This window comes from Bidens hawaiensis, unplaced genomic scaffold (genome assembly GCF_021521415.1).
Source record: "Bidens hawaiensis isolate Kalapana, Puna unplaced genomic scaffold, B.hawaiensis_p1.1 tig00040522_1, whole genome shotgun sequence".
Taxonomy (NCBI): domain Eukaryota; kingdom Viridiplantae; phylum Streptophyta; class Magnoliopsida; order Asterales; family Asteraceae; genus Bidens; species Bidens hawaiensis.
In genome coordinates, this window is record NW_027497141.1 from 19,353 (window position 1) to 32,761 (window position 13,409).

At 35.8% G+C, this 13,409-nt stretch overlaps 1 pseudogene across 1 annotated transcript; it reads right to left on the reverse strand.

Annotated features, from left to right (window-relative positions):
- Nucleotides 1-3,680: 3,680 nt before the first annotated feature.
- Nucleotides 3,681-12,549, reverse strand: LOC143592096 (patatin-like protein 2; annotated as a pseudogene). Its single transcript, XR_013145851.1, has 7 exons — nt 12,409-12,549; nt 5,252-5,432; nt 5,200-5,203; nt 4,804-4,990; nt 4,518-4,682; nt 3,959-4,434; nt 3,681-3,864 (listed from the first exon to the last, which is right to left on the reverse strand). The product of XR_013145851.1 is annotated as a patatin-like protein 2 (transcript).
- Between the last annotated feature and the right edge of the window lie 860 nt (nt 12,550-13,409).

Sequence of the window (13,409 nt, forward strand, 5' to 3'; positions counted from 1 at the left end):
TTGTTGAGTTAAACTCAATCCTCTTAAAGGACAAAATGCTTTATACTGCTGCCTGAGAATTTCACAAGTATTCTCAAGGACTTGTGGGGTTCCACCATATTGTTCTTTTAGTGTATCCCACAAAGCCTTAGCAGACTTATGTTGAATTAATCCACTGTAAATTTCATTTGGAATTGCCATGGAAAGTGCAACATGTGATTTAGCATCCAATTCAAATTTCTGTAGATCTTGATCAGAATAATCCTTAGGATCCTTTTGAATCATCTTGTTTCCATCTAAGGGATAAACAGTATCTGGAACATGAGGTCCATGAACTACAAATCTCCAACAACCAGCATTTTGGTTGCAAAGATAGTGGAACATTCGTTGTACCCAAATGTTGTATTGACCTCGAACCAGCATGGGGTGGTTTGGAGGTTGAACCAGTATTGTGAGGATCTTGTACAATCGACATGATTCTCAATTCAACTAGTTTTTCACTTACAACAGAGTATTAAATAGATATTTAAATCCTTTTAGAAATCCACAATCAGAAATATCAAATTTAGCTTGGATCTCTGTTTCCAAATTGACTATTAGATCAAATTTAAAGATCCATGGCTCTGATACCAATTGTTAGAATCGTAAGACTTGTAATCTAAGCTAATGGAACACAATTCAGTCCAATGAACTAGTAAACTATTGATCGAATCCTTTGAACGAATTAGTTATCATTTTAATTGAAATCATATTTGAGATACAACTTCAATTAATATATAAAATGAACATGTTAATCAACATAATTCTTTTTTAAGCTAAATAAGTGGTTTAATATGGAAGAACAACTATGCACTAACTATAAACGAATGATTATAATCTATTGCTTCTCCTCAACCTTATCTCATCATTCACACTGTATTTTCAAGTACATAAGTATACGATTCAGGTGAGTATTATCATAGTGAAAACTGTTAGTGAAGAAGAGACTCTTTTCTTCATTTTATACATGTGCAAACTACTAATGAGCTAAAGGTGATGGTAACATGTAACAAAAACGGTTACAAACTACTGATGTGATTATTACAAACAACTGTCTATATGGAGTCCTATGTTAACTACAGATCTTTGTTAAACAACTTATGTTTGAGCCATCAGTTGTTTATCTTCAGCAGTTTAGATCTTCAACAGTTTGTTGATCAGCTGTTGTGTCTTCAGTTTTTTTATTGTCAGCAGCTTGCAACATCAGATGTTTGGAGCAGTAGTTGTCAAAACATCATAATTGAGAATAACTTATGTTTGAGCCATTAGTTGTTTGATATTTGGTCATCAGTTCTTTGTAAGGCTCAACATGGAGTATGTTCACTCAAGGGCAAACAAGAGGAGGAACCCCTATCTATTTTGGGAAGGGTTGTTAGAGTAAACTTTTGCATGGTTATTACGTTTGCATGGATGTTTGAAGAGCTTAAAAGGCAAATAAAATAATTTAAAATAACGTTGAATTGTTCAGAGTCAACTATAACACATAGTCTATTGATTCCTTATAGCTATTTATTTGTTTATTAGTATTTCCTTATGGTCACACCCCAACCTAAGGCAGAAATGCCGAGGTGTGAGCTGATTGTTCATAGCTCAAAGGTACTATCATAAAATACAATGACAATATCTATTAAGTTAATTATTTCATAAAAAATGCACACAACATCCAAACATGACAAAATATTCCAAACAAATTAAAATAATCCCAAACAAAAACTTAAATATAAATTGTCTTCATTAAACCCTAAGGTCTTTTCTAGGTGTCCATCACTTCAATCTTCAAGTCAAATGAAAACCTGCATATGCGTAGAAAATACAATAGAGTTTGTCAACATAAAGTTGAGTGAGATTATCACCTGCAATGATATAATATTAATATAATAAATAAGCAAAACGTAATAAATTGTGGTAAATAAATCAAACCATGGTCACATAATGAGTCATTAGACGATTGCTATGCGAGCGGGCATTGGTCACTTTGACAATCGTATGATCATACTATAAATGAGAATACGATGAACCTCTTTGAATGCGTTAAAGTAAACAACTAAGCAAGTAACAAGTATATTTGATAGATCACACACAATTATACGTTTGCTATTTTGAGATATATAGATATTATGAAATACGGATAATACGCATATGTCCCCAAAACTTGTGAAAATTCAGTAAAATAGGGGAATGATAAAACAAACCTTAAATCGAAGGCAAATGAATAATAATAATTATAAACGAGTTAAGAATTAAATGGATCATCTTCTAATGCGTCGAATGAAATAAAACAACAGAACCTGAAACTTTAAGATTAGAAAATATGAGTAACCGAACTCGTTGCCGCTGGAATCATTCCAAACGGGCGTCTACAACTCCGGTTAGTTAAATTAAATATTTAAGCGAGTAGGTACTGACCAAAATCTGAACAGTGAGTCGGAAGTTGGGTTTTGGTTAGTAGCCTTAAGATTTCGTTACGAAAATAAAATTCTTCTAGACCGAGCGTCGGTTCCGACCAGAAGCATGAGAAAAGGAGTAGTCAAACTTGTTGACTATTTTACCCTTTTACAGATTTTGAACGAATTGACCAATCAACACCCTTCAATATCAGAAATTGATTTAAGGTTATTGACTAGGAAATATGTATGAATAACTTTACAGTTCACAACTTACCTGAAAAGTGAATGAATCAACCAAAAAGAGGAGTCAAAGATCGTTGTAGTTGCAAAGTCAACCTTCAAAGCTTGATTATTCGAGTATAATGGCTAAACCGATGATGATGATGATGATGAACATAAGAGAGTGACGGCTGAGAATGATGATTTAGGGTTTAGGGGAGTTTGTGGCAAAAGAAATAAATCTTGTTTATATAGAATACACAAAAATGAACCATATTTAGTTAGTTTACTCGTTTAAGAAATCGAATATACTTTTAATGACCAAATCAATATTATACGCAGTAAAATTCGTTCATGAGCAAGGGGTAATGAACATGGACATGTACTTAGGCTACCTGAGATTTCTTGGGGCTTAAAACGCTCGATATAGTCCAAAAATAATCGATTTCATACCAAAAACGAACTAGGAAACAAATAACCACAAACAAACTGCACAGGCATGTGGAGACGGTACGCGATCACATGGTGGCTTGCCACCGCGCGACGCTCCGGCCAAGGAGGGGGAATCTTTCATTTTTTGACAATATTAGTCCCTAAACTTTATTAAATGGTTAAAAATTGATTATTTTAAAGTCTAAATAAAGAATGAACAACTTTAAGAACATTAAGGGTATAAAAAGAAAATACAAATCTTAAATATTGATAATCTTTTAATTTAATAAATAATAAGGATCCGAATAATATTCTCGAATCAGGTTAAACATAAACGAATACGAGTTTAAAAAATCCGAGATGTTGCTTTGTTACTTTCCATTAGATTGTATGTCTATTTAACGCCATTTGGCATTTCAATGAAATGCGAGTATCAAATACTACATTGAATTGAATTGTTTATGCCATCATTCGCAACTATTATCTTTGTTTTCTCTCCTGTAACATTACATTTGATTCTATTTGAAAAAATAGGTATACAAATTTTACTCCAAACATAACAAAGATGAACTTAAAAACTTAACAACCCAAATAAAATCTCATTGCACAGAAATAAAGGAAATCTTAATTAACGTCGAGCTTGTGTAAATCTGGAAGTGAGTGAGAAATTGGTTGTCCAAGTGTTGACATTTGTTCCGAAAGCGTAGCTTGGCCTTCGATCGACTTTCCTTGATAAACACCTCCTTTTTTAGTATTTGGCGATCTTACTTCTCGAACAATCTTCTCCTTGTGGAGTATTAAAGCAAACCTATAATATTTAATAAATTGTAAGATAAATTAATGAACGTACATAATTACATTTAAAAAAACATAATGATGAAATTATTTCAGGATAAGTTTACTTTCTTAAAGCCATCTCATTAGTAGTATGATGGTAATGTTCGTATAGGCCCGTGCTAATATTCACCCTTGACACTGGTTTTTTCAATAACTCCTCAGCCACATTAATGAGATTCTCGAAATTTTCTTTGGTAGCTAAATCAATGCGAGCTAAGTCACCAATTAAAGTGTCATCCTAAATTCGAAGATAATTCTCTACCGAATGCAGTGCTTGGAAGACGGTGGAGATATGGTAGTCAACCATGTCACCGCTCGCCTGAGTAAAAACATCCACTAATGGAGTCGAGCCACAACTAGATAACCACCCTAAAACGCCCCAACTAGATGACATTGTAGAGTCATACTTCTCTTGAAATTTTTGAGACCCTGTGCCTAATGACAAAACTAGAAATCGGCCATAATCCATTGGCTTTATAGGGAAAAAGTCAGAACTTCCTGTTGTTATTTCTTTTGTTACCTCACTTATTGCAACCAAAGTCTACAAGAAAAATATATAAGTAGCAACTAAATTAACAAACAATCTTACACATTCAATATACTCTTATTAGAATGTAAGGCTACCGGATTGTTAGCGACCACTGCACCATCGATAAGATTGAATTCTCTAAGCAATTCCCGTTCCGTTTCATTGGTTTGGAATGAGTGGGAGGGAAGATATGTTGGGGCTGCCGAAGTTCCAATGCATATGTCAGAGAACTTGGCATCAAGGCTAGGGATATTCTTCAACTGGTCAAACAAATATGAATTATCAGTATGCTATAGCCCTCATAGTTTTATTCATCCATGGATTTGTCGGACCATCATTCCAAGACGGTCACGATAGGACAATTTTCCATGCACCGGATACCTGGTAGCTTGAGAAGATCACATGTTGTAGATGCTTGATGTCAAATGTTGGAATCACAACATTTGTTATCGCTTCGTGGAGTTGTTTCTCTTGTAATTTCTCTTGAACAAGCTTGTGTAGGTGTCGGCCGTTGTATTTTGGTCCCGCTAAAGCTTTGATCACATTTGTTGCTGGTGCGAAAGGATTGCTGCGTATAATGAAATTGTTGAGATGTTAGATGAAACAAGTAAAAATATTGTTAATGCTCCTAATAAAAAGTGACTTAATCTTCGGTTCCATGGTCCTTTTTAAAGATATCATGATTCATGATGTTGATAATTTTTAAAACAAAACTAGCATATTGAATGCAAGAAAAATACTTTTATTAACTAATCAGCAACAGCATTATAAGTTTACCAAACTAATATTTAGACCATAAAGTTAAAAAGTTTACTAATATAGTGCATACCTATGATGGGGAAAGATTTTAGGACATGTTCAAGATAAAATTCTTTAATGTCCTTTGCTGCAAATACCGGACGCCCATCTTCATTGGGAGTGGTTAACATAGTAGTCACAATACCACCCGTGCTTGTCCCGGCTATCACATCAAAATAATCTGCTAGTCTTGCATTTTCACCATCCTGTTTCTAGCATATTATCAAGGATTCAATCGATATCAAGAACACAAACAAAATAATGAACACACAATATAAAGTAAAACTCGCTTTTATTATACTTGGAACATATAACTCAAAAACCCTAATACAATAACTCTCATAAATTAAACCCTACTTAGTTGTAAACTATATATAGAGAAACTCAAACATGGCAAGCAAAAAAAACTGATTAACCCTAATTATCACATAACGGGCTACCACCCCTTCGTAGATAACCAGGTCGCCCCTCACCAAGATCACTTAGGAATTACTTTGGGCCTTTGTTCACCTCTAATTTGTAAATTGTGATTAGGGAGATCTTCATGTCCAAGCAGTTCGTGCATCTCCTTGAACTTGATCCGTGAAAGTACTTTCATGAGTTTGTCGGCCTTCTGAACTTTACCACTAACATGTGCAACTTTGATCTCGTCATCTTTAACACAAACCCAAATAAAATGAAACCGGGATTTAATGTGTTTCATTCAACCATGAAAAACAAGATTCTTCATAAGGGCTATAGCAGATATGCTATCAATCTTCAACTCGATCTTCAATAGCAGCTCTCTGGTTATTTCTCCCAATAATTCTCAAAGCCATGCGGCTTGACATGCCATTGCGGAGGCTGCCATGTACTCGACCTCGCATAAAGATAAGGTAACAGTGGGTTGTTTTTGCATGTAACGATTCTCTTGGACATCGCATGTAACGAATCACAATTCCAAACGAATATGACAAATCAGGTCGTGTATGGAGTAAATACCGTAAACATCCCACAATCTAGTGATAAGCTGTGGCATAAATATCCTTTTTGTTCTCAACTTTGCAAAATTTCAAACCAAACTCCATTAGTACTTGAGTTGGGTTACTACTTGTAAAACCGGTCTCCGATAAAATCTTCCGAGGATACCCTTCCTGACTAATTGTTGTCCCGGAATCACTTTGACTAACTTCTATTCCAAGATAATATGTTCACTTTCCAAGATTGGAGATTTCAAACTTTTCCGACATGCCTCGTTTGAACTCTTGTATTATACTCGTATTCGTTCTGGTCACGAACAAATCATCAACATACACGGCACCAATAAGAAGGTGTTTACCTCCCGTCTTTATACAAATTATTCTTTCTTGAACTTCACAGACTTCATTTCTTTCAAAATTAGATCGAGCTTCGTGTTCCATGCTCTCGGTGCTTGACTTAACCCTATAAGCCCTTCAAAACCCATAGACGTTATGCTCTTCAGCTTTTCTTTCATAGCCCTCCAGTTGAGTTACATGAGTATCCTTTAACTCACCATGTAGGAACGCGGTTTTGATATCAAGATAATGAATAACCATACGAAGTGGCTAGTGCGATCTACAATCGAATAGTCTCGATTCTAGCCACAGGCGCAAATACTTCGTCAAAATCTATAATCGAATAGTCGCGTTCTTTTTTATTTTGAAAACCCAATTCAAACGGTTTTACCCCGTTCGGTTTATCGATAAAAGTCCATGTTTGGTTTTTATCGATGGATTCAATTTCATCCCTCATTGCTTTCATTTATTCCTTCGATTCTTTTGCTTCGAGATAGCTCCTCGGTTCGTCATTAATTGCTAGAAAAACCTGTTCATAATCATCATATGAAAGCAAAACATAATCATTAAGTTGTGTTAGTGGAACTGACACACGATTCGATCTTCTCAAAATTGATTGGGCTTTGGTTTCTTACTTCGTTGCTGGTCTGTGAAGATTGAGCTAAGACTGAACTGCTCTGAGCTGGGCTTTGTGGCCCAGATGTAGAGCTTGCTTCATGGTTGGTCTTAGTTGTCAATTAAAGCCCATCATCAGGTGGACCGGGCTCGGTAGGTTAATCGGACCCATTTCGATATCAATAAATTTTCCCCAAACCATCTTAAAGATTCTCTGTTCACTTTCTTCAGTCTCATTTGACATCTCCCAATTCCACCAACACATTCATCAAACAGGACATCCGAACTCACCACAACCTTATGGGTTGTCGGGTCACATAACCGATAAGCCTTAGAACCCGGCTCGATTCCAAGATGAGCAAGATCTAACTTCTTCACTTTTAACCCTTCTACCTTTGCGTATGCTTTACATCCAAACACCTGCATATGCTCAAGACTTGTTTCTTTTTCTTAAACTTCTCATACGGTGTTTGTTTCTGTAAAGCCTTCGTTGGTACCTAGTTATTTAGATACGTTGAATGACATGCCACTTCACCCTCATGTAATTCGTTACACCCATCGCCTTGAGTATACTTCTTGTTATCTCCATTAGGGTTTGATTTTGGCGTTCGAGGACGCCGTTTTGTTGAGGTGTATAGAGAGCTATCAACTGTTAAGCAATCCCGTTTTCATTATCACAAACATATACCGATTACCTCCAACAGTAGATGGTGTGATCAGCCCGCACAAGTCTCCATGAATTAATTCCCAAACCTGTGAGGCTTGATAAGATGTTCTCGAAGAAAACCAATTTCGGGTTTGCTTCCCGACTAAACACGATTCACATAACTTGTTCTCATGTAGATATTAGGCAACCCGTATGCCATTTCTTCTTGGCCATCATCTTCATTAACTTGAAATTGATGTGCCCTAACCGGGCATGCCAATGCCATGCATCATCACCCAATATAGCTTGAATACAAAACGGTTTCTTGACTTTCAGTCGGACCTTATAAAGTCGGTTGGGTGATCGAGCAATCTGCGTCAATAGAACTCCACTACTATCGAACATGATTAGGTACTCTCCCTTCTTCCTAGCATCGCACTCGGATTTAGTTTCTTTTCCGATGCTAATGATGTTACTCTTGAGCTCGAGTATATAATAAACTTTAGTCAATAACCTATGACTACTCGTCTTACGCTGAAATAAAATCGATCCCTTGCCTCGAATCTCAGCACATGACCCATCACCAAATCCGAACTTCCCAGTAATCCGCTTGTTTAATTCCATGAAAAACGACTGACTACCTGTCTTGTGATTACTAGCACCGTTGTATAAGTACCGCATGTCGGTCTCCACCGGTTTGGTTTTGAACCTCTTAAGTATTAGACTTTCTTCATTTAAAAAGACTACCTAGTGCATATAGAAAGCTTATTGGCTACTTTGGTTTCTGATACGTGAGCTTCATGTTTCTTACCACGTCTATCGAGACATGCAGAGGCAAAGTAACCCAACTAATCACACCAACCTAATTTGATTACCCGAACCTAAACGAATATGGTCATCCTCGATTTGCTCCTCGTAAGATTTTAATTGCCCAACAACGTCGTCATACGCTGCGATTTTGAGATCCAAGATATGCTCGAAGGATGCTACCATCTTAATATACTTCACCCTTAGAACACAGTTGAGAAGTTTCTTTACTAAATTTGGCTCCTCTATGATCTGACCCAAATCCGCGGATTTCAAAGCTAATCCGGACAACTTAGCGGAATATTCATTGATCAATTCCGAGTCTTTCATCCAAAATCGATCGAACTCCGACTCCAACGTTTGCAATTTTGCTTCTCTAACCCTTTCAGCTCCGACATGGCGAGTCTTTATGGTATCCTAAATATTATTAGAGGTTTCTTGATAATCAACCTGCATGACCAACGACTCGAGTATAGATTGATATAACAAACCCATCGCGAGATCATTCTTATCGGTGTCAATCAAACCCAGATCTTGATGTGTAGGTAAAATGTTGTGTGTTAAGTGAGTTATATCGTGTGTTTTGTGTGTTTATATACCGGCGACACGATTACTTTGAGTGGTTTTATGTTCACAGGTGAGCGAAGCTTAAAGGAGATAAATTGGAGCATATTAAATGGAGTGGAAATGGAGATTTTATTACATGGAATTATAGAGAATTTTAAGACAAAGACGTGGGCAAAAACGGTGCGTAAAACGGAGCTATAACAAAGAAGTTATGGGCAAAACAGTGCAGGGGGGCAGTCACCGTAAAGCAGAGTCTGATGACCGTAGGCTACGGTCCCACCGTAGCTTACGGTGGGGAGACTGTAGGCTATGGTGGCCTGGGCGGAAAAACGCGATTTTTAGGATTTTGTTGACTATTTTAAGCTAGGTTCATCCCTAGGCTGCCTATGCTTCATACCCTAACATACTTGGACGATTTTGGGAGCCTCTGGACACCATTCTAACACATCTCAATCATCATAATCATCCATTGAAGAATCAAAAGGGCTATTGAAGATGAATATTCAAGGCTAATCTGCTCGTGACCATCTCCGGGTGTAGGGTTAAGTTGTTTGTTGGATTATTGGTACTCTAAACCTAAATTTTGGATTTTGTTTGTATGCTTGAAAGTGTTTTGGGGTAATCTATGAGATTTGCAGTTTATCAGTTAATGATTTTGGTCATCAACAATTAGGATTGAGTTCTTAGTGTCATTGGCCTAGTTATCTTTAACCATGATACTGAGTTGGTTGATCTTTACCTAAAATTAACAATCAATTAGATTATTGTTTCGCCGTGTCAATCATTTGGATTAAGTTCTAATGATCAACATAGTCAAACATTTAGTCTCTTGGTTTAACTGATTCAAGCAAAGGTTATAATCTAACAGGTTTAATTATCTATCCAATTTACTTCAAAACCTGAAACTTGGAGATTAGTTGCTCTTTTCATAATTGTTTACAAATCAATTTAATCGTGTTTTCATTTAACAAACCTTTCAAACCGCTTGACATCGTTTGTCCGCCTAGTTTAATTAATTAGTGAAGAATGAACGATAGTAGCATTTTCCACTGATTCCCTGTGAATTCGACATCTCACTTGCCCTAGCTAGTAAAGGTAATTTATAAATGTTTTTGATTGACCTTTCGACTTCGATCAGATCTATGACATCATACCTTGTGAATACGAAGAACGGTCTTCATACATAGAGACCAAACGCTATAGTTCATGGGTGAAAGCATCAGACAGTGAACGGATGACGGCCCAGATTCTTTACCCTTAGGTGGCGGACGTTATCTCCCATTGATTTCCTTTTTCGTGAATACTTTAACAGCATGCTTTGATTGGTTGTAATACCCGGCTTCAGTCATACCTCCTGTTACATTGATTTCTTGGTCAACAATCTTGATGATGGCTCCTTGGCGGCCAAGTTATCTTCGACCGACCCTAATCGATTGGATCTAGGCTTGTAAATGAACCGAACGCTCGGTGAACTATTCATGAACCGTTCGGTGGGAAGTTCATTTATGTTCGTTAAATAAACGAACGAACATGAACAAAAAATTTCTATTCGTTTAATTAAACGAACGAACATGAACACATGTTCAATTCGTTCATTTATGTTCATGAATGTTCGTTTATGTTCGTTTATGTCTGTTTATTTATGTTCGTTTATGTATTAATAGAACATAATTAAATATTATCTGGATAGGTCATCTTCTTAAGGGTTTTATATTTGTCAATTTGTGTTCATTTAAGTGTTTTCATTTAAGTTTGTTTATATGTGTGTTCATTTACATTTGTTTTTCGTTTATCTTTGTTTAGTTATGTTCGTTCAGATTTTAAACAAATGAACAAATATGCCCATTTTTAAATAAATGAACATGAACATAAATATTTGTTTGATTAAGTGTCTGTGTTCTTTTAAAGTTAAATATTTGTTCGATTCGTTTACAGCTTCGGTCTCAATCTCAAGGCTCTGTCGATTTTAATTATTTGTGTTCGTTTGTGTTCGAGAACCGTTCGTGAACACATTAATTTCCTTAATGAACGAATACGAACATAAAATCTCGTTCGATAAGTGTTCGTGAACCGTTCGTGAACACATTATTTTCTTAACGAACGAACATGAACATGGCCTTGTTCCACTGTTAGTTCGGTTCGTTGACAGCCCTAATTGGATCGATGGTGGCGGTGGTGACTCCTCGTTCAGTGGCGATAACTGATCACGGCGGCGAGGGTGATATGAAATGGAGTTTTGTTCGATTCTTTAAAGAGGATCTGATGCCAATTCAAGGATTGGATTGATATCAAAAGCACAAACAAAATAACTCACTTGGTCATAACAGACACACAATATAAAGTAAAACTCGCTTTTACTATACTAGGGAAATATAACTCAAAAACTCTAATACAATATATCACATAGATTAAATCCTACTTGGTCATAAACTATATACAGAGAAACCCAAACTTGGCAAGCATGAGAATTGATTGACCCTAATTATCACATAATGGACTACCACCCCTTCTTAGATAACCGGACCTCTCCTCACCGGGCTCGGTCAGGAATTCCTTCGAGCCTTCATGTTATATAAAGTGTTTAAATTATTTTCTAAATTATCTTAAATATATATAAACGAAACCTTTAAAAACTCTCTGGTTGCTCCATGCATTCTCTCACCAGATTGTTTTATTTGTAATAGAAGTTTCTTATGCATTTGACCCGAATTCATAGGTATGGTATCACCAAACCTAGATAGCTCTTAAACAGATTATAGCATCTCATTAAATTAAAAATTAAACTCACCAAATATTTGATATGAAAATCTTATAAAATAGAAATATACTAAAAATTAATATATGATTTTTTTAAAAAAAATATTATTTATAATTAATAAACAATTTTATAGTAAACAAAATAAGCGAGTCATGGGTCTCACCAAAACCCTTATAACTTTTAAACGGAGTTATAACATCTCATTTATTTATAAAACTATTTCATCATTAAATCATAAGTATATCATTAACTTTCTTATACTAAACAGAATTAAAATCCAAAAAAATATAAAAATATTATAAACAAATAACATAAAACAATCTATAATACAAGGAATAAAATCTAGTTTTCTATAAAGAATAAAAAGAAATGAGATGTATGAAATGACTTGTATTTACCCTTATCCTAAGAAGTCTTTATTATTAGTTTTCTTATGATACTTCACGAATGAAAAAGATTGAAAGAACAAGTATTTTCCAATACTCATAAAATATATAGACCTGTAATTCGGTTTCTAGAAAATCAAGGATCACACCCGGAATGATTCCTCGTACTCCACCTCCATCGATACTGAGTATAGTGATTAGATTCCCATATGTTGGTGGTTGCAAAGGCGATCGTGGTTCTTCCTCAAATGACATGGTGGATCGGATCTCTAGGCTGGACTAACTAAAAAAATAATGGATTTTGTGTGGATGACATTTTTTTTTTTTTTTTGTGAAGATAAGATATTTATAGAGTAGATCGTTATATATTTGTCGGAAGTTTCGTAGCAAGACGTTTAACATTTGGGGCCATATCTATCTGTGAACCATTATTGTAACCACAAGGCAACCCACTATCTAGGATGGGTAAACAAGAAAAATGAAGTCAAACTTCGTTAAAACGAAAGTCAAAATTTCAATATTCTTTTTGTCAAACTAGGATACATGTTTAATTATCAACTTATATCTTTACATACATTTATAAGTTTCAAAAAAACTTTGTATTTAAGTACCAAAATGTAAGTTGACTAGGTTACCATACCATAACATCAACCTGCATATACAAAATAATGTATTCGGGGCTCTATCTCAAGACTGCTCATGAATAACTTCGGACGTTTGATAATTTCTATAGAAGTATAGAACTAAAGGGGCGGATCTATGCCCAATCGACGGGAGTCGGCCGACCCCTGTGAAAAAAATCAAATTTATTGTTATATATTTAATTTTATCGCGAGCGACCCCTGTACAATTTTCAAACCGACCCCTATGGTAATGAGAAGAGTAGCTGAAGAAACACTAAGTGAACCCTGGACAGATTATAGATAATTTGGGGGTTAAGTAATGTTTCCCACGGATGAGATCTAGCTGAGAAGGTTGTTCTTCAGGAGACCTGCAAAACAGACACCGTAAGCTCGTCACTGAGAAGGGGGGGTTCCTCCTTGTGACCACCCTCCGGCGTGAGAATCAGACTAGATTGCTCTGAATATAAGAGTATATTAAGAGATTGCTAGATA